Genomic DNA, 23,918 nt, shown 5'->3' on the forward strand with positions numbered 1-23,918 from the left:
TACAGCGAGCGCCACTACGGCCAGCTAACTAAAAGATTCAAACTACGGAAGTCACTAACTACTGATAGGCACAGTTAGCAAATGAAAGATTTTAATAGAGAACAAACAATGTATTTACCTTTATAGTCATAATATATATATCAGTTCATGACACCAATTCTTACAAATTTCAAAAATCCTCCATCTCTCTCCCCACGTCCACCACTGCTGGCGGGTCACCTCCAACTGCGCAACGCTACGCGCTGTTAGCATCCAGTTGCCGCTGCCCGACACTACAATGGCAGACAACAATTCAAACTAGCCACAGACTGCACACAGCACAGCCACTGATTTTTCATACAGAGCGCTATGTGACGTTACCAATAAGAAAACATAAACAGCCTACTTACAACATGTCACCAGGCTACATTTGTTCGCGATTGGTTTGAAGAACGTTCTGGACAATTCTAGTAAATGATTTGGCCAACCGGCTCGCCCGCAATGAATCCGACCGAAAATTTATGGGGCGTGATCGAGAGGTCAATTCGTGCACAGAATCCTACACCGGGAAGACTTTCGCAACTGTGCACGGCTTTAGAGGCAGCATGGCTCAATGTTTCTGCAGAGGTCTTCCAACCTCTTATTGAGTACATACCACGTCGACCTGCTGCAAGTCAGGCAAAAGGAGGTCCAACACGATATTAGGAGGTATCGAATGACTTTTTTCACCTCAGTGTAAACATCTGTTTTTGAGACAGAGAAATTTACAATTTTATAAAAAGAAAAGCCTTTAAACAATTGTTAAATAACATGAAGTCTTTAAGCTGCTGTTAGTGTTTGACGTTAGTTCAGAGATTAGTACAAGACATTTTAATGTCACAAGCTGCGACATTGTCGCGAATAAAACAGTCACCCGTATAAACAATAAGTTTCCTTTAATTTACGTCTATGGTCATAAACTTTCTGTTAACAGATTAGCGGTTTCGGTCTGTAATGACCATCATCAGATCTTTGCTGCAGTACATTAGGACATTGTTTTTATAAAACAGATCTGATGATGGTTATGGAAACCGGTAATCTGTTAACAAAAAGTTTGTGACCATAGACGTAAATTAAAGGAAACTTATATTTTAATGTGTCAGTTAAATGGACAGAATGGTTGTAAAAGATGATATAGAAGCAGTGAAGGGGGAAGATGGAGGAAGTGTGCACAGTAATTATTACCTGGATTCCACCAAGAGATAAACTGATCGACAAAGAGTTGAAGGTATCATTAGAAATTCAAAAGTGTTGTAGGGCTAGGAAGGCAACGTCATCGACATACGAGAAGATGTGTACGGTATGATGTGGTTTCTGCAAGCTAATAGAGGCCATTGCATTCAGAAGTGGCGGAGAGACAGGACCTTGGGGCACATGTGCAGTAGAATCCAAGATAACGGAATTTCCGTACATCCATCTTCAAATGGTTCATGGGGCAGATATTATTAAATATTACGATCGCTGCACCAATCTGGTAACATTTGACAATGAACGAAGTATCGAAAATACCTTCTCATGACGACTGTGGCTCCGGAAATAACAAATTCCCAGGTAAATCTATATTCTCCTTATGAGCATACATAATTTTCCACATGAAATCTTCCATACCACTGATGACTAACGATGCACTGAAACTGCAGTTTCCCATATCAGATCTATACCTCCCTTATTAATAGGGCGTAGCCCCACCCACATCATTTTTTTACACGTGTCAGAACACTGACCACAGTAACTCCAACACATACACCTTTCAGACAAGCAGTGCAATTATCGTTTATATGTATATAGCGTCCATAAAAATGATGGTATGCTTGCACTCACACTGGCTAGCTGTCTCGATTCTCCTCCACTCCAGGAAATTATTTGACATTTAAGTCTTCCAGCCAATCAAATTCGAGAATACTGCAGTTATTTTCAGTCAATACTGCCAGGAAGTGCTGCGTCTCACCTAATTCTCTCGAAATGTCATCAACTCCGACAGCACTGTTCCATAGTTAGAAGGCTGTCTAGTCCTCCATCTGTCACTGACTGGGTAGAGAGCTATTACAACTAGACAAATAGCATAATAACAACATTAGGCAATTCACAACCTTATAGAGTATATGTGGACTGCACAAAGAAATTCAGAAGTATAACATCTAGAATTCATCGCTACCAAAAGAGAGTAATTTTTTCGGACGCTCTTCACATATAAACGATAATGTAGAGTGGAAATCAATAACGGGCTAAGTGCCTTTTTTTCTGTTAGACCCAAGAAAACGTGTTAAGAGGCATTGCCAACTACCTGGAAATCGGGCTAATCGCAACGATCATTTCTAATAGTGCGTTTAAGGACCGACACTTCGCATTAGCTGTACGTGCCGACTCACATGAGAGGCTAAAGTGGACTAAGTGCCACAAAGGTTTGCCATTGTTTGCGAGTATTGTCTGCGACAGTGCTGTGCAGTCACCCTCCGTTAGTTTGTTTTGATTGTTAAAGTCACGAAAGTACTTTGTGAAAACGATATATTTACACAGTGATACATGCAGAAAAAGGAAGAAGGGAGAATCAACTCACTGTGAAAGAAAGCTTTTAAGAAGTGACGGAAAATCTTCCTTGAACAGTAAGAGCCCGTTGGTAGAAGCAAAAACTGAGCCTACAGAAGAGGTGTGTATTATATATTCATTACTAATATGTAATGTTATTACGTAACATTTGGTTGTTTATGTGGAATTTTTACAAAGGAATGAAAAAAATTGTTCAAATGGCTCTGAGCGCTATAGGACTTGACATCCGAGATCATCAGTCCCCTAGAACTTAGAACTACTTAAACCTAAGAACATCACACACATCCATGACCGAGGCAGGATTCGAACCTGCGACCGTAGAAGTCGCGCGGTTCCGGACTGAAGCGCCTAGAACCGATCGCCCACCGCGGCCGGCTTACAAAGGAATGACTTACAGTTAGGTTACTAGCTTGCATGATGATTAAATAAATCTGTATCCTGTCTTATTACAGTTCAGCTGCTAGTGCAAGCATTCGTGTGCTCGTGTCTAATATAAATGAAGAAAAGTTATGCTCTAAGACTTTTAATGCCCTCAGAGATTATGTGAAACAAAACTTGTATCTGATGGGTTGATGATCATTAAAAGTGTGAAAGGAAGGCGTCATGAGCAGTATGACGACCCCAATGACAGGAGACTGCAACCTACGGTTTGTTGCTTTGTAAGGTGTCAGGCAAATCCAACACCTTACATGAAAACCCTGACATGATAAGCAAATCCAGTAGTATGTCACATAGCTCCGAATAAATCGTGACATTAAATTAACCAAAGTAATACGAGTAACGAGTGAGCAAATGGAATACCACAGACTAACACAAGAATGCCTAAATGCATGTCGTACCTTCCCACCGTGAGGCAGACGCAGTTCCGAGGGGAGAAACGAGGACAGAAGCCGAGAGCAGAACCGTGTTAAGCTAGAAAAGGTAGGGGCTGGGCACCCACGCCGCGAGCCTACCTGTACAACTATACAAACCGCACGTTTTAGCGTCAGGCTTTTTCGCGTCTCAGGTATGTCAAGGACAACCCCCAGCCCATGTTAAAAGCTAGAGCCCTCCAGAAAAGCAGTATAGATCTTACGATAACACAAAAAGGGCCACTACCACCCGCAAGTTTTAGCGTGAGACTTTTTCGCGTGTCTGTTACATTAGGATCACTCCCCAGCCCATGTTAAAAGATAGAGCCCTCCAGAAGAGCAGTATAGATCTCACGATAACGCTAAAAGGACCACACTAGCTGCAGGTTTTAGCGTGAGACTTTTTAGCATCTCTGTTACGTTGCAAACTTTAAAAACATTGCCCCACCACGAAAAGTATAACGTTTCCCATTGGATGGACAGAATTTTTGTAGGCGGAGCTAAAGGTTAACATTGAGACCCTGATTGGTCAGATGAAAACACAGTCAGATAGTTTTTTTAAACTAACTTCGATAAATTGTAGTAAGGAGAAGTTAGAGGGTTGGTTCCGAGACGGCGAGCTGGACGGCTGGTGCGCCGGCCGCTGTCGCCCTGACGCTGCCTAAACACCGACAAGGTAATGAACGCACGCGATGCCGCATTTTTGAGCGCATAAGGCTTCACTCAGAACTGCAGAAGACTCATCTGTTACACCCCCTTTTTGCGTAATACTAATGGTGATCGTTAATTAAAACTCAAGGTGTTCACATTTGCCACTTGAAGAACATATCTGAAACGCGATGATTTTTCTTTTATATAGTTATTGAGAAGCCACATCAGCCACTGTAATTTACGACAAGTTAGATAAGTTATTAAAGATAATTGAGGGTCACTGTAGACCATTTTGATAGTTTTCTCTTTTGTGAAACTTAAATTAAACCTAGATTATAGATGTGATATGGCATAGGTCATCCTTCGATCGATTGTAGAACTTGGAAACCTATTTAGGGAATAATCGTTCACATTTTTGTTGAACGCAGTTGGTTTTTACCATCCTGTATTAAAACATTTCCTTTTATCAATAGTGCAATTTATAAACGATGTTTTGTGAGTAGAATAAAATTTCCAGTGGTAAACTTAACTGCTTTTTCGACGTTATTTTACCAGCTAACTAAAAATAGGAAAGCTTTGAACCCTTCCCACTAAATTTAGTTAGTATTAAGATTCTTTTACAGGGAGTGCAGTGGAGCTGACGCTGAGATCATTTAGTATTTGGTTATATCATCGCTAGTCTCACTGAACTCTTCTGAATTCTACATGTCATGTGTGGTCTGGCGTATCCTTACCAGCAACAGGTCCCAGGTTCAAACTAGTTAATTCCCTAAAAAATACGCTCAGAGCGTCGTTGCGCGAAAGTGGTAGGGAGACACGATGTAGAACAATCAGAAACCACCATGAGTGTTTAGAAAATGGCGACCCTGCCAGGATGGTAAAATACCATAATTGAAGGTCGACCACATGCCTAATTAGGTCAGAAAAATATCATGCTAAAAAAAAATATAATAAATTCGTTGAAAAAAATTTTTTTTTTCTCTCTAATTATACATAGTCAAAAACAGTAGCTGCATCGATAGATAGTAAAAGTATTAAACAGAAATTAGTGTATCAGATACAATAGCATAATTAAGTTATGAATTTTGAAAATTGTTAGAATTAAGTTTTCTCTCCAATGCAAGCGCGCAGGTGGCGGATACATCGTTGACAAGTTGGTTCTGTCCCAACAAGTAAGTGAATGGATTGTCAGTCTTGGTAGTGTCAAATTGTGTGAACAAAAAGTTTATGAAACGTGTGAGATCGTATGAGTGCAAGTTGTCGCGAAGTAGGGCGTGTGAATTGCTTTTAAAACAGAAAATAAGGGATTCGGAAAGATTAGCAATGGCAGATCGAGACCTTGACCGAATTGAGGTAGAGACCCAACATGAGAATGGACAGAGAATAGAGGACAGAACAACAGACGATGCAGTATCGCGAGAAATAGAACAGATAACGCAGCGTAACGAGGATAATGTACGTCGAGGCATAGAAAACCTAGGTCAGCATACGACAGAGGAGCAGGAGAGAGACAGTCGATGAGGATTCTAACTTGCGTCTTGAATACGTAGAACCTATAATGCAAGTAATGACAGCTCCCTCAGCAAAGAGTACAAGGAATGCGAGCAGAAACGTGTCACAGCACAGTTCAATGCAATCGGTTGCAAAACAACACTTGGGCGAAAACACAGAGCGTAGGATGTCGGAAGAAAAGGCAATAGGACCCACCAATCTGGCAGAATTATTACAACAAATTACGGAGACCATGACAAGGCAAAATAAAGAAATTGCGAACCAAATTCAAATTCAGAATGCAGAAACCACGAGACAAATGCGTGAGATTAAAGAACAAAACAAAAAAATTCAGTTACACCTAAGTCGTATTGAAGACGAGGCAAAAGAATCTCGAGAAGTGATAGGAAACTTAATAATAGGTCACAATCAATTGAGAACAGACATTGACAAGGTACAAGCGGACGTACAAACATTGCGTAATGACATTCAGGACGAGATCAAAACATTACGTAACAACACCCAGGGAGAAGTCAAAAAACTAAAGAAACAGATAAACGTAATTACTAGACAAGCAGCAGGTACAGCGCGTGAAATTGCTGAAAACGATGTTTTACACAAACGTAGCACAAAAGCTGCGCTGAAAAGATATGATAACCACATAGTCAAAATAGAAGCGCAAACGAAGCGACAATTTCAGAAATTGCGAACAGAGTTGTTGCAAACCATTGAAGAGCGTAGTGAACAGGATCGAACAAGCACAGAGTCTGCAACCACATCCGTATCTGTAACAGCTCCGGAAAAACAAGCAATTAACGAAGATATTATGTATTTGCGATTCCAATCACAGGCGGAAAGTAACATACGTGAAATCAGACAGACAGCACCGTGGGTACGCGAAAGTTACAGTGGACAATATCCAATGGGTCTACCACAACCGGAAAGAACGACGGGAGAAATGATCAGAAACAAAAGTGGCGAAGAATCGCGAATTTCATATGGAACTATGACGAAGTACGACAACGATCATTTCCTCACAGTCAGAAAATTTCAACACTTTCGAGAAGGAAACTCATTACATCCACGAACTTTTATTGATCAATTCCGAGTAGGATTACCAGAACACTGGCCGCTAGCACACAAATTAGACTTAATATGTGCACACATGTCAGGAACAGTCACAGAAATCATGCAAAATGTTGCAGCGACATGCCGATCGTACGAAGATTTCAGAGAGAAGTTTCTCTCACGGTATTGGTCCAGCGAAGCACAGAACAGAGTGAAGTACGGATTATTACAGAAACCATATTTTGAAAATTCAGGAGAGAAGAGTCCCGTGAAATTTTTCGAAGTAATGGCAAACAAAAATCAATGCTTAGATGTACCATACAGTGACGGAGAGTTGATTAAATTATGCGCGATGAAGCTACCATTGAAATACCAGCAATCATTAGTAGGTCGCGGACGCAATGACGTCGAAGCATTTAAAGGTATTCTAAGGGAACTGGAGTTCATATTTTCGGAAGATGACGCAAGAAAAAGACGAAGCGCACGTGAAAACGAAAGCAAAAAGCAGTGGAATCCACAAGACACAGTACGAAGAAACAATAATTACGAACCACGTGATAACTTCGCACTAAGAAACGACAATAGATTTCAGCAAAGAACCGGTTATGGATTTAGAAGAGAATATGGCAATATCTCTAATTCACCCAGGAACGGCAACAACTATTACAGAGGGAATAACGACAACCCGAACGGGTACTGGAGAACCAATAGACCGACAAATTATCAACAAAGAAACCACTATCAACAAGCTGAACAAGAAAAGCGAACACAGACAGAAGACGTGGAGGTAAGATCACCAAAGCCCGATAAACGTTCGAATTGACAGCTAAGCGCCCATGCCAAAGAGAATGACGCACCGACCCAGGACAATTGCAGCACCTTGAACAGAGAAGTAAAAATCTTACCACGAGAAGAAAAGAAGGAAGAAACAAATCCGCAGGGACCAGATGAAAACGAAGAAGAGAAAATAACAATATCGTAACAATTTGTCCATTTTATTTGGACTGTTGAGCTCCGTGGCCGTGGATAATGATATTTCACTGAAAAAATACGGCAACCAGCCACTTTTTAATGCGTTTTTTTTTATTTACGCCAATATGCATTTCGGGTTTGCACCCATCTTCAGCTGGCAAATTACATGGATCTTCAGTTACTACAGTAGTACAATCTCGACAGCAGTTTGGATGCTGCAGCAGGCCTGTGCAAAAGCAACGACTCCAATCATTTACTTCAATTTCGCGAGTTTTAAGTCACACACTATCAGCTGTTGTAAGTAAAATGAACAGCTGATAGTGTGTGACTTAAAACTCGCGAAATTGAAGTAAATGATTGGAGTCGTTGCTTTTGCACAGGCCTGCTGCAGCATCCAAACTGCTGTCGAGATTGTACTACTGTAGTAACTGAAGATCCATGTAATTTGCCAGCTGAAGATGGGTGCAAACCCGAAATGCATATTGGCGTAAATAAAAAAAAAACGCATTAAAAAGTGGCTGGTTGCCGTATTTTTTCAGTGAAATAACAATATCGTGTTGGGACGAAATTAATTGGGAGAATACTGACGAGGAAGATGAATTACCAGAGGCATGCACAACGAATGTAGGAGGAAAGGACGAAGTAACGAGTATTGCAGAGCTATTTGAGATGAAAACCAGGGAAAGCGAATTCAATGAGGATAATGCGCAGTCGACAGAAGTTGAAAATAAGTTATGAGTGGGCACACAACCCAGCGTATATAATGAAGGAAGTTATGAAGCGATAATTAGAGCATTTAGATGCGATTATGTGGAAGTAGCGACGGAGAAGGAGAAAATAGACGAGGATGAGGAAAAAGTAGAGGATGTAGAAGAAAGCGTAAATGAAGGAAGAAATAGAGAAGAGGAAATAAAAGAGAGAGAAGTAGCAGTCGAAGCTTATCCTACAGAAAATTCGAATTCACAAGGGAAATTCCTAAAAAGACTCATCTATGATTCAGTGGAGGATTCGTTGATGCGAGAAGAAGAAGAACAGAACCAACCCTTTCAAATTCAACCAATTGTGAAGGCCATGGTAAAGAATATCCCAGTCAATATTGTAATTGATAGCGGAAGTGAACCGACTGCGATCTCAGAAAATTTATTCATGCAGTGTAATGCCAATGAGGAATTACCAGTTCTGAAAACACGTAAGATTAAAGTAAGAGGTCCTATTAGAAACAATGCTGCGGAAGTTACGAGACAAACAAGGTTAACTCTTTCGTGCCAAGGTCAAAAGATCGAAGCCAACTTCGTGATTATACCTAAACTAACCGTAGATTTGATTATAGGTGCAGATTTTTTAAATGAGAGACGAGCGATAATAGATATGGGGAAAGGAAGCGTAACATTCGGGAATGTCACACTTCTCTTTGAGCAAAAGCTAAAATTAGAAGAAATACCAGTTATAAACAAACAATTAAGAATGACGCGAGATAAAGAGGATGAAGCATTAGAATGGTATGCACAAAAGAAGGAATCGCCTCAACTCATGTTAGAAGTCCATAAAGAAATCGACGAAAAATTACAAGAAGTTCAAGGTATTTCGGAACACAGTAAAAGAGAATTAGAAGGTATTTTACGAGATAAAGCAGAGGTATTTTTACCTAAGACTGGCAGTATTAAACACTTTCAGTAGAAGTTTGAAGATTAATTTTATTACTCGTAAATAATCAGCACAATCTTTCAAGATTATGTTGCAGATAAGATCGTCAGGTGAAAGAAGAATGAAGAGAGAGGAAGGTGGGAAAAAGAAAGTAGTTTCAATAATAACATCAATAGTACCATAGATTAAGGTGAAGGGATACAGCGTAGATAGTCTAACAGCATGAAATACTAAAATACTATACACCACGACACTACACAAAAATAAAAAACGAATTTGAGGATTCTTGAGTAGACGTTAAGACTCCGAATATCTTAGAATTGTAACATGGAAAGGGCGCCGAAATTTGTAAAGCTTTTTAAGTAGGCGCAAAACAAGTAGATAGTAGATATATGTTAGATGATTGTAAGTAAAACTTTTTGTAAGAACTATTGTAAAAACTCCAGCAAAGACCAGATGCAACGCCCCACAAGTTGCAACGCGAGATATATCAAGAAAGAAAAAGACGTAATTAGCAAGACACGATTCCTACATAGCAGGAGCGTCGAGAGAAGGGAACGGACAGCGAACCAACAGAAGGCCCTTGTAGCGAAAGTGGGCAATAAATATGCCCGCTAGGAGGAATCCTGCTGGGATGGAACGCCGAGCCGCACAGTGACAGACCCCTGCTGAGACGCGGCGGGACGGCGAACGCAGGAAGGGTCTCCGAGCCCCGAATGAACGGAGCGAGCAAAAAACGGCCGGACGAGAAGACCGCTTGGGCAAGCCACCACTGGCAAAAAATTTGCGTAAAAGTCACACTACTGCTATTAAAGAGCACGCTGATGCACGAAACTGAAGAAGAACTTGCACAAAGTAAAAATGACGCACCCAAACAATTTATCAAACAGTTACTAGGAGGAGAACTTCAAAGCGACTAGTTATTAATAAATATTTCCATATCCCGCCCAGAGAAGAACCAAGAAGCAAGTAAGAAGCAGAGAAAAAGCGGGAAGAACAGAAGTTGAAGATTCGTAAGATTGAGACGAAGAAAGAAGATGGGTGAAGAATAGACGACATACCTTCCCAAATCCCTATCCTATTGTAAACTAGTCGTCTGCGAAGTATTACAACGAAAAACGACCGCATTCAGCGACACATAACGATGATTTTCACGCATACAAAGCCAGTAAACCACGAGATTCTGCACTCACAGCTCCATTCCATTATGGGACCGCCACAACAGCAACACACACTTGCAAAGCCAACCAGGAACGACGAACGAAGCTGTAAATCAAATGCTTGCCCACATCCACCACGCTCAAGTCCATCACCTTCGTGCAAAAACATTTGCCAACCTCATGCTTGAACATTCATAGGATTGTGTGAACGTGTGAAATCAAATTATGTGATGTAGGAATTGTGAAAAAGAAACGTATGAAAAACTAAATAAGTTAAGCACACCAGACAGCTAATAAACTAAAAAAAATAACATTCATTGACTATGGACTTAAGTAAAAAATAGACTGTCGATAAAAATAAGTCATTAGTTCTGAAATGGACAGTATATAAAGAAACAATACGCCACTTATTTTCTCCTCATAAAAATAAAAGAATAACTATATTTTACTTATTTTCTCCTTATAAAAACAAAGAATAAAAATATATCTTGTTGGATGTTTTCCCTTTCTTTAACATTTGTACCATTTGTTACGATAATATCTCAATACGTGTGTATGTATATTTCTTTGTCAAAGCAATTTTTTTTAGCATTTGTAAAATTTGTTAGGATAATATCTCAATACTTGTGTATGTATATTTCTTTGTCAAAGCAATTCCAGGAAATAATTCTTATTTGTTAGTGTAACAATGTTGAAATGAGTGTCTCGAAACAAAAACATTTTACTTGCACATGATATTTAGAAAATGTGTTAGGAATAGATTTTACTCAATTACTATATTTATAAAAACAATATTTCTAAGAAAATCGATGTGAAAGACTCCTCACTTTCGATAACAAACTTCTTAAACAATAAACTTCACACTTAAATAAAGAAAGAAAATAATTAAAAATTAATAATAGTATAAAAATATATTCTCTTGTCATTTTTAATTATAGTGTGGAAGAATATAAAAATATAAATTAGTAATACAAACTAGCATAGAACTGAATAATGTGGCTGAACAGTGCGCAACAAAATTGAGATAAATTAGAAAATTTTTGACTGACTTAGACAACGATTCAATCATTGCCTAAATTCAGTGCAAAAATTAAGTTAGAAGGGTGGTGATATGTAAGGTGTCAGGCAAATCCAACACCTGACATGATAAGCAAATCCAGTAGTATGTCACATAGCTCCGAATAAATCGTGACATTAAATTAACCAAAGTAATACGAGTAACGAGTGAGCAAATGGAATACCACAGACTAACACAAGAATGCCTAAATGCATGTTGTACCTTCCCACCGTGAGGCAGACGCAGTTCCGAGGGGAGAAACGAGGACAGAAGCCGAGAGCAGAACCGTGTTAAGCTAGAAAAGGTAGGGGCTGGGCACCCACGCCGCGAGCCTACCTGTACAACTATACAAACCGCACGTTTTAGCGTCAGGCTTTTTCGCGTCTCAGGTATGTCAAGGACAACCCCCAGCCCATGTTAAAAGCTAGAGCCCTCCAGAAAAGCAGTATAGATCTTACGATAACACAAAAAGGGCCACTACCACCCGCAAGTTTTAGCGTGAGACTTTTTCGCGTGTCTGTTACATTAGGATCACTCCCCAGCCCATGTTAAAAGATAGAGCCCTCCAGAAGAGCAGTATAGATCTCACGATAACGCTAAAAGGACCACACTAGCTGCAGGTTTTAGCGTGAGACTTTTTAGCATCTCTGTTACGTTGCAAACTTTAAAAACATTGCCCCACCACGAAAAGTATAACGTTTCCCATTGGATGGACAGAATTTTTGTAGGCGGAGCTAAAGGTTAACATTGAGACCCTGATTGGTCAGATGAAAACACAGCCAGATAGTTTTTTTAAACTAACTTCGGTAAATTGTAGTAAGGAGAAGTTAGAGAGTTGGTTCCGAGACGGCGAGCTGGACGGCTGGTGCGCCGGCCGCTGTCGCCCTGACGCTGCCTAAACACCGACAAGGTAATGAACGCACGCGATGCCGCATTTTTGAGCGCATAAGGCTTCACTCAGAACTGCAGAAGACTCATCTGTTACACCCCCTTTTTGCGTAATACTAATGGTGATCGTTAATTAAAACTCAAGGTGTTCACATTTGCCACTTGAAGAACAGATCTGAAACGCGATGATTTTTCTTATATATAGTTATTGAGAAGCCACATCAGCCACTGTAATTTACGACAAGTTAGATAAGTTATTAAAGATAACTGAGGGTCACTGTAGACCATTTTGATAGTTTTCTCTTTTGTGAAACTTAAATTAAACCTAGATTATAGATGTGATATGGCATAGGTCATCCTTCGATCGATTGTAGAACTTGGAAACCTATTTAGGGAACAATCGTTCACATTTTTGTTGAACGCAGTTGGTTTTTACCATCCTGTATTAAAACATTTCCTTTTATCAATAGTGCAATTTATAAACGATGTTTTGTGAGTAGAATAAAATTTCCAGTGGTAAACTTAACTGCTTTTTCGACGTTATTTTACCAGCTAACTAAAAATAGGAAAGCTTTGAACCCTTCCCACTAAATTTAGTTAGTATTAAGATTCTTTTACAGGGAGTGCAGTGGAGCTGACGCTGAGATCATTTAGTATTTGGTTATATCATCGCTAGTCTCACTGAACTCTTCTGAATTCTACATGTCATGTGTGGTCTGGCGTCTCCTTACCAGCAACAGGTCCCAGGTTCAAACTAGTTAATTCCCTAAAAAACACGCTCAGAGCGTCGTTGCGCGAAAGTGGTAGGGAGACACGATGTAGAAAAATCAGAAACCACCATGAATGTTTAGAGCTTGTTGCCAGATGGAAAGGGTGACATCTTACAGATCGGTAAGAACACTTTTATGCATGTTTTCGCAATAACAAAATGCAGAATCGAAACTCCTGTGTCAGCAAAGAAGAATGGCGAAACAATGTTAACATAAAAACGGGGTAATAAAGCACAGAGAAGTAAGTTCACAGAAGTAGATGAGAAGCTTATTTTGAAGCATGTCAACTCATTTCCAAGGAATGAGAGTCACTATGGAAGAAGAAATAGTAACAAGGAGTTTTTGAGGTAAGATTTGAATGTCAGCAGGCTTTACCGTGCCTTTAAGGATATATATTCAGACTTCGAAATTACGTGTTTTATTATAATACCTTTAAAAAACTTTTCCCGCAAATTTCATTCCATCGACCATGTATTGATACTTGCTCTAAATGTGACTTTCTATCAGTCCAGCTGTCAGCAAAACATGGCAACAGAAAAACAAAAGCCGCTTTAGAAATACACCACAAAAACGCTGAGAAAGCAAGAGAAGCAATAAAAGAAGACATATCTTCTCAGCTCCCTAATAGTGATCTTGAACAAGTGTTATCTTCGCCTTCTCTAATCCACGATCAGATGGAATAGTCACATCAGCTTTCATGCCACGATCTGTGTGTTCATGTTGGCAGCAACAATAAGGGGCTAATGTTTTTGTGGCATGAGGTTATGAGTGGCCAACGTGGCAATCAAATTCACGCCTCCGTAAAGCATTTAATACACCTGTGTGTTGTGGGAAACGGAAGCTTTCCATCTGGTCCGATATCTGCAATGGCCAGAATTAGAATAAAATAATGCTTTTTATTTCGAGTTATCTGATGGTTTTATGAATGTATGGTGAGATAAATCACAAAATTTTGATCTCTGGCCATTCACATATGTCGTGTGACAGGCATTTTTCCTACATTGAAAAACGTAAGAGACTTTAAGGCTCTCAAATAAGTAAGGACCTTGTAAAACTTATGGTGAATGCGACACGTAACAATCCATTTGTGGTTACTATGCTACAGCCACAAGGGATTTTTTTTTTATTTTAAAAAAGCAGTCAATACACATATTGACATAGCTAAAATAAATATTTCCAAATGTAGTTGGACTCAAGTGAAAAAAAATGCTCCTGGCATCGTGAAGACAAGAACGTTCAACGAACTTCAAGAATGGAGCACCTACAATATTTTCAAGAAACGGATCACGCAGAACTTCATTTTACCGTCACAACAATGTAAAAAAACTAGTCAGCTGAAAAGAAAAAGGATCTGCAACAGGTGCTACCATATCTAAAAGTAGCGAACAGTTGACCAATTGAAATTGCTTTTGTACGCTGTAAAATTAAATAGAGTTAAAACATGGAATAGAGTAGCTGAAAAATATTTATTATTAAAAAAACTGATAAATGCTTGAGATTTCTTTCATTGCCACATACCTCGTTTTTGCTGATAACTGTATGGCATTTAGCACCTTCTGAATTCATCGGAATAATATATTTATTTTCATTGATAAAATGAAGGGAACTTAAAGCATTTTTGCAATAATTGTATGACTCTTACTGCACACAACAAATAAAAAATATTTTTCAGATTGATTCATTAAAATATTATTGTCAAAACAAAAAATGGAATAACTCAGAATCAGTTTTTTGTTACTTAGTCCTTTATTGATTTCCACTCTACAATTGCACTGCTTGCCTGAAATGTGTATGTGCTGGAATATAAAGTTGTTGTGGTGAGTGCTCTGATCTCTGTAAAGAAAGTGATGTGGGTGGGACTATGTCCATTAGTAAGGGAAATATAGATCTAACATGGGCACCTGCATGAATATGGAAATTTTATATAAAAAATTATGTTCAGTCATAAGGAGGATCTAGATTTACGTGGGTATTTGATTTTTCCAGAGCCGCAGTCAGCAGGAGAAGGTATTTCTGATACTTCGCTTATTGTCGAATGTCACCAGAATGGTGCTGTGATCATAATATTTAATTGCAATTGCAATGATAAATGTGTGGGCGGTTGGTTTCCTAGAACGCCACTGCTTGACGTCCAGGCGAGTGGTAGAAATAGCCGGTGGCCAGGATGATTGGCCAATCTCTGCTTAAGGCACGAGCCGCCGCTGAGCCTCCTGAACTGGACAGCCGGAATATTAATGTGCTGTTAACTTAACCATGTCGCCCTCTGTGAATAGCAAACTAATACTCAGTACATGTTGGGCAGCCTTTGCAATCATTTGTGTTGTGATTATTCTCCGATTTTTATGGTGAAATTTGAGAAGATTCAATATGGCAAATGTTTGTGCTGGACGATTAGCCCCCCCCCCCCCTTTGTAAATTGATCGAATGCCGTTTTAGCAGTCAGGGCGGCAGTCTGTCTGGTCTCTGGGCTTCTGTGTGGATGCCACGAGACGGGTATGCGACGAAGACCAGCAACAGTGGCCTACAGAAGCTTCCATTATCTCCGACATCTAATTGAGGCAACTACCACGGAATGGATCGTGGTTTATGTGTACATGTTTAAAAAGTGCCCTGTCCATTTGCTGATGGCTGCTGTGTGTGGCACTGAGTGCTTCTCGAAACATCCCAGTGGGCTCTGTCTTGCAGCGGAAAAGTGGAGTGGTATTTGTTTAAATAAATATGGATTTGTTGTTGTTACTATCCTACCATTTGGTAAGACCCTTTTCCCTCCTTCTTCTTCCTGCTATAGCAGAGAAAACCATCTTCGGAATTCTACAGTGCTTTAAAAAATACGCTCAGCTGACCTGTAGGTGGTCGGTAATTACACAAACACGACGGCACCAATTACCGCCGGAATTTGAAATTCAACTACAAATTTATACAGCACCGCTTCCAATCACGATGGCAAACTCCTGACTGATCAATTTATTGTTTCCAGTAGTAGTATCCCTAGTACCCCAAAGTGAAACAACTGCCTGTCGCCTGCAAACTGTGCAGCTGAGCTGAAATTTGAAATTCTCACTGCATTTTCTGATATCTCCAACATAATGGATTTCCTACCAAACGATCTAACTGAGCCATTATCAACCAATAGGAGAAAAGGAAACTCTAGAAGGGGGAAGAATAGGGTATGGAAAGTGGGCAGGTGCGGGACCGAATCCCAGATAGCCCTAGAATTTCCCGCCATATATGCCTGTCCTAGTATTCACCAATAGGAAACAAAGAAAAAGTGTCCCACGCAGAGGGTATCGACTTAGTTAATTAGTCAATCGATAGAACTATTTCAAAGACATCCACAGCTGAGGTCTTACCCGGTATCTGCTGCTTTGTTCAGGACAAAAGAGCAGTTCGTGTCCTTTCCAGTGCCACGTGATAGATTCTCGCTGGTCAGGAATTGGCACTTGAGAGCCAGAGAGAGGGGAAGCAAGGGAGAGAGAGAGAAAGAGAGAGAGAGAGAGAGAGAGAGAGAGAGAGAGAGAGAGGACACATATTTCAAGTTTCAACAGGAATTCCCGAGGTATCAGTAGCAAAGAGTTGTCATCACTTGATGCTTTGCGCGACAGGAAGTATTACCGGAGGAGCGATGGTGAGAGGGGTAGAGGGGATTGGCGGAAGGAGTGGTTGTTGCTTCTCCCAGCGGCCTCAGCTGGTGGTATTGTGAACTAGTTCAGTGAGGAGCTGCATAACAGGGCGAACACATAGAGCAGCTGCTTCCAGTGACCTGGTGTGGATGGTGTGTGTTTGGGAACAAAACAGGAAATGAGTCTGGCTGAAGCTTTTGTTCAGAGGTTTAGCGCGGCTTCCAGTCTGCAAAGGTCCAGGGCGTGTCTCTGGGGGCGGCCCCCGACAGCGGTTTCGAACGTCTACTGGCGCGCGCGCATCAGGGGAGGGGGGAATTAATTGGTAATTAATTAATTAAATTGATATCAATTTGGCATGAAATGCACTGGTGCCTGCTTTACCTTACTACTTAGTCGAAATATAACACCGTCATCAACTATCCAAAATACAAGGTTATAATATCAATAGCAACTATAATGAAACAAACTCAAGCTAGTTAATACTATCATGAACCAGATGAAATTACATCTGATATGTTAGCAGAAAAATGCTTAAAATCATATAAGAACCGAAATTATAAATGCTATTTGATTGTAACATTCATATTTATTGTTAAAACAATAGATGTATTGCTCGGCAAGAGCAGCCTAGTCCACTTAGTGAGTAAGGTACAAGTGTGTAATACAAGTACAGCTCAGTAACACAAACTGATTCACACTGCAGAAGCATCCTCAGTAGGGTAGCAATAATACACTACTGGCCATTAAAATTGCTACACTAAGAATAAATGCAGATGGTAAACGGGTATTCATTGGACAAATATATTATATGGCTCAAACGGCTCTGATCACTAAGGGACTTAACATCTGAGGTCATCAGTCCCCTAGAACTTAGAACTACTTAAACCTAACTAACGTAAAGACATCACACACGTCCATACCCGAGGCAGGATTCGAACCTGCGACAGTAGCAGTCGCGCGGTTCCAGACTGAAGCGCCTAGTACCGCTAGGCCACAACGGCCAGCTCAGACATATTATACTAGAACTGACATGTGATTACATTTTCACGCAATTTGGGTTCATAGATACTGAGAAATCAGTATCCAGAACAACCAGCTCTGGCTGTAATAACGGCCTTGATACGCCTGGGCATTGAGTCAAACAGAGCTTGGATGGCGTGTACAGGTACAGCTGCCCATGCAGCTTCAACAAGATACCACAGTTCATCAACAGTAGTGACTGGCGTATTGTGACGAGCCAGTTGCTCGGCCTCCATTGACCAGACGTTTTCAATTGGTGACAGATCTGGAGAATGAACTGGCCAGTGCAGCAGTCGAACATTTTCTGTATCCAGAAAGGCCTGTACAGGACCTGCAACATGCAGTCGTGCATTATCCTGCTGAAATGTAGGGTTTCACAGGGATCGAATGAAGGATAGAGCCAAGGCTCGTAACACATCTGAAATGTAATGTCTACTGTTCAAAGTGCCGTCAATGCGAACAAGAGGTGACCGAGATGTGTAACCAATGGCACCCCATACCATCACACCGGGTGATACGCCAGTATTGCGATCACGAATAAGTAGTTCAACACAATTTTTTCCTCGGCCAATTACGTTGAAAAATGCGGGATTTTTTTGTGGGACATCGTGGAATATTCGTGCTTCAGCCCATCTAGTTTCACGAAGTTCCGATAAGTGGCGGCGGTATACATAGCCTTCAAAATGGCGTCTGTAACAGAACTGCGCTCCAAGCAGGGAGCGGTCATTGAGTTTCTCTTGCAGAAAATCAGATCATCGCAGATTTCGTAGGCGGATGCAGAATGTTTACGGAGACTTGTCAGCGAACAAAAGCACGGTGAATCATTAGGGGAGACGTTTGTCATCATCGCAACAGGGTCGCGCAAACCTGTAGGATCTCCTGCGTGGCAACCGGCCGCACAGAGCTGTGTCTCATGGAGAGTTTGAAAGGCTGGATACTCTCATTCGAGGTGATCGACTATCACAATCAAACACCACGCTGCGCATCGGGACGTCTCATTTGGAAGTCTTGACACACCCCTCCACCACTTGGTGTACTCAAATGTGTGTCCGCTGGGTTCCATGCCGCCTAACGAAAGACCATAAAGAGCAACCAAGAACCATCTGTGCGAAATTGCTCTCGCGTTAGGAGGCTGACCGTGGCATTTTTTTTGTCGAACATCGTCACAGGCAGCGGCTTCCTCACTTCGAACCGAAAACAAAACGGCGGCCTGTGGTGTGACTCCGCACAACGTCTCCTCCGAAACAAAAGTTCAATGCCGCACCTTCAGCCGATAAAGCCATGGCGACGATCTTCTGGCACGCAGAAGGGTTTATTCTGTTTGATGTCCTCCGCCGTGGTGCAACAATGAACTCTGATTTGTGTTCGTCGCCACAAAAAATGCAAACGAACTTCTCCTTCTCCACGAAAACGCAAGACGTCACCCAAGTCTGTGCACCCGAGAGAAGCTCAAAAAAAACCACTGGGTTGTTCTTTCTCATCCACCCTAACAGCTCGTATCTCGTACCTTCCAACTTGCATCTGTTTGGCTTGAGGAAGGATGTACGCCTTGCGAAGCAGTACGTGGATGATGAGGAGGTCATTGACGCAGCAAGACGTCGCCCCGACGTCGGTTAGTAGCATGGTACCATGCGGGCATATAGGACCTTGTAAGGTCCTGTATGTATGCATTAACAAATGCATATCTTAGTAAGTACGAACTTGATCGGAAATCCACGAACTGTGACGAAACTAGTAAGAGATACGGACTGCGCGCCAAAGTCAGTCGGCGTTAAGAGCTCTTCCTGTCTTGTTCGATGGTAGCCATGCTCTCGGTTACGAGTAGTTTGTGACACGAGTGTTTCATTATTGATCTAATAGAAATAAAAGTGACATTACGGCATTCTGAATGTTAATTTCGTGTAAATAGATACCCCAAAGTTGATCGACAGCAATTTCAGATAATTAGCTTCCACAGACAAAGACATCCAATGCGCAAATGAAGAATCTGCACGGGACGACATTTACGAGAGCTGCACCGCGCACAGGTAGGAGGAAATCCGACGACACGACCCACCAAGGCGGATCAAGGAAGGTCCGACTTACACTCGCAAATTCCGAGTGGAAATGCTGACCAGTTATACTGTACATCACATATACCACCGTCAACGGTCTCGCAACTGAGTAATATCAGTTTAGAAGCGAGGGGACCTAGCAACCTCACAGTAAGATGGGGTAAGGCCGTCGCACTGAACGGAGATTTTGTTGAAAAATAGGGTTTTGTAGACAAAAGAATGGGGAATAATAAGATGTTCTGGACTGCTGAATAAAACTACCCTGCTTTCAGAAAAAAATGTTGCATTACTTATTGAGTGCCCGCCGTGCATCTGATTCCCTACGACGTTCCACCCATTTCGTCCAGTAAAGGAAAAAAATGTGAACTGGGTGAAGAATTACATCCGCACAATAACATGTTAAACTGTGACACCAGTAGTAACAGGGTACCATAAAACAACTTAAACGAGTGCCTTCAGCTTATAACGAAAACACAAATAATCTCAGAGCATGCTGTGGTCGTATAAAAGACAAAAAAACAGAAACAAATAAGACATCACGTACACTACTGGCCATTAAAATTGCTACACCATGAAGATGACGTGTTACAGACGCGAAATTCAGCCGACAGGAAGAATATGTTGTGATATGCAAATAATTAGCTTTTCAGAGCATTCACCCAAGCTTGGCGCCGGTGTCGACACCTACAACGTGTTGACATGAGGAAAGTTTCCAACCGATCCGATTTCTCATACACAAACAGCAGTTGACTGGCGTTGCCTGATCAAATGTTGTTTTGATGCCTCGTGTAAGGAGGAGAAATCCGTACCAACACGTTTGCGAATTTGATTAAGGTCGGATTGTAGCCTATCGCGATTGCGGTTTATCGTATCGTGACATTGCTGCTCGGGTTGGTCGAGCTCCAATGACTGTTAGCAGAACATGGAATAGGTGGGTTCAGGAGGGTAATACGGAACGCCGTGCTGGATCCCAACGACCTCGTATCACTGGCAGTCGAGATGACAGGCATCTTATCCACATGGGTGTAACGGATCGTGCAGCCACGTCTCGATCCCTGAGTCAACAGATGGGGACGTTTGCAAGACAACAACCATCTGCACGAAGAGTTCGACGACGTTTGCAGCAGCATGGACTATCAGCTCGGAGACCATGGCCGCGGTTACCCTTGACGCTGCATCACAGACAGGCGCGCCTGCGATGGTGTACTCAACGACGAACCTGGGTGCACGAATGGCAAAACGTCATTTTTTTGGGATGAATCCAGGTTCTTTTTACAGCATCACGATGGTCGAATCCGTGTTTGGCGACATCGCAGTGAACGCACATTGGAAGCGTGTATTCGTGATCGCCATACTGGCGTATCACCCGGCGTGGTAGTGTGGGGTGTCATTGGTTACACGTCTCGGTCACCACTTGTTCGCACTGACGGCACTTTGAATAGTGGACGTTACATTTCAGATGTGTTACGACCCGTGGCTCTACCCTTCATTCGATCCCTGCGAAACCCTACATTTCAGCAGGATAATGCACGACCGCATGTTGCAGGTCCTGTAGGGTCTTGCTGAATACAGAAATTGTTTGAATGCTGCCCTGGCCAGCATATTCTCCAGATCTCTTACACAATTGAAAATTTCTGGTCAATGGTGGCCGAGCAACTGGCTCGTCACAATACGGCAGTCACTACTCTTGATGAACTGTGGTATCATGTTGAAGCTGCATGGGCAGCTGTACCTGTACACGCCGTCCAAGCTGTGTTTGACTCATTGCCCAGGTTTATCAAGGCCGTTATTACGGCCAGAGGTGGTTGTTCTGGGTACTGATTTCTCAGGATCTATGCACCCAAATTGCGTGAAAATGTAATCACATGTCAGTTCTAGTATAATATGTTTGTGCAATGGATACCTGTTATCATCTCCATTTGTTCTTGGCGTAGTAATTTTAATGGCCAGTAGTGTATAAGGAGAGAATATGCAATCAACATAAAACCTACATTTACATTTGCATCTACAGTGCGTTTCGGAAATTCCCGTTACAAACTTGTAGGACTTGTAGAGGGTAGTGAGTACATAATATTTTGAATAGGAACCCATGTCCGGGAACGCATGCTCTCCGCTCTACGACTGTTTCAATTCAGATGTTTATCACATTCACTTCTGCTTGCGGAATTGAATTAGACTTGACGCAGAACAATTATTAGCTAAAAATTCTAAAGGAAACATAATGAAACATCCCCTATGCACCTATGTTTGTGTTATGTCCGCGGACCTAACCGAATCACGCGTGCCCTGTCGTCGCTCAGCCTGGCCGCACATGCGCGGTGGTCTGTCTCAGCTTCACGTCGCGGCCGCCGGAGGTTCACTGCGTTATCTCCGGCTGAAGACGTCGCGCCATTCAATAGTTCTTGCCTGCAGCTCCCTCTATGGCCACAAGATATAATGGGAGCACAGACCTGACGCCAGAGCCACTAGCTCTTGCTCGCTAGCTCTGTTACCATCGAAGTGTTATTGTATGTATCTTATATGACAACCTTGGGCTTAGAACTTAGTTACGATTTGGATTGCACTGTTGATGTGTGACTTGTATTGTGAACTTAGTTACGTAGCTACTTGCTATGAGAGCAATAGACGGTGCCTGCTTCAGTGTGGAGAATAAAGATAAGTAATCTTCCTGATCGCTGGCGCCTTACTTTGAAACTAATGTTTTCTCGGCCATCAGATCTTGCGTCACACCCCGGTCACACCCTGCTACCAATTCCAACTTATGTTTGCCACTCCAGGCAGACATAAAAGTTTGTATTAACACGTGACGTTCAAGTGTTAATACAAACAAATGTGTTTAAGTGATAAATGGATGTTTCATTATATTTCCTTTCGAACTGTTACATAATAGTCGTACTGTGTCAGGCCTAATTTAATTCCTCAAGCAGAAGTGGATGAGTTAAACATTTGAACTGAAACCGTCTTAGAACAGAAGCGGTATGTTTCTGGATATGGATTCCTATTGAAAATATTATGTACTCACGCAGCTCGACAAGTCCTAGATGTCTGTAACGGGAATTTACGAACACCCTACATTCTCCACATGCCACCTTTAGGTGTGTGGCTGAGGATGCTTTGTACACCACTGTCACTTCCCCCTTTTGCTGTTGCAGTCATGTATGGTTCGCGGTAAGAACCATTAATGTAGGCCTCCGTGTAGGCTTGCTTACTCTCTCTAATTTTATCTTGATGGTCTTTTCGCGACTTATATATATATATATATATATATATATATATATATATATATATATATATAGATATAGATATATATAGGAGGAAGCAATAAATTTGTTGACTCTTCTAGGTATGTAGACTCCCTAACCTTCAACGCCTCTCTTGCAGCGTCTACCACGGGAGTTAGCAGAGTATCTCTTTGCCGCATTTGCACTTACTAAATAAACCTGAAACGAAACCTGCTGCTCTTCTTTGAGTCCTCTCTACTCTTCTGTAGGTCCGATGTTGCACAGATCCAACACAGCAATATCCAAGAATTGGTCAAACGAGTGTTTTGTAAGGTATTCCTTTGTTAGTGGACTAGATTTTCTGAGGAATCTTCCAATGAATCTCAGTCTCACATTTGCCTTACTAGCAATTAATTTTATATTGTCGTTCCACTTCAGATCGCTCCGTACCCATCCTCCTATATATTTTACGAAAGTAACAGCTTCCAATGGTTGTTTAGCACTTGCATACGTGTCTGAAAAAATATCGCATCGTATTACGGTACAACACAGGCACTGCAAGATCGTATTTATCCGCCGACACCGAGGAAGCGAGTTTCAAGTAAAATGTCCCCCCCCCCCCCCCGTACGGGGATATGCATAAGGGATGTACAGATTGCAGACACATGGTTGACGACGTATGGAAGTTTGGATCTGGCCTTGAGTCGTGTTCAGATATTCTTATGGTAAGTCTCCGCTCGCGACTTAGTGGGAAATTTGGGTTCGAGCCCCAGTCGGGTACAAGTTTTCATTGTCGTCATTCCATTATACAGCCGAGGGTTGTCCGTATTCGCAAATGCGAATACATTTCATCTATACAATAAAGTGACTTCTGCCCATGTATTAG

This window comes from Schistocerca gregaria, chromosome 2 (genome assembly GCF_023897955.1).
Source record: "Schistocerca gregaria isolate iqSchGreg1 chromosome 2, iqSchGreg1.2, whole genome shotgun sequence".
Lineage (NCBI taxonomy): Eukaryota > Metazoa > Arthropoda > Insecta > Orthoptera > Acrididae > Schistocerca > Schistocerca gregaria.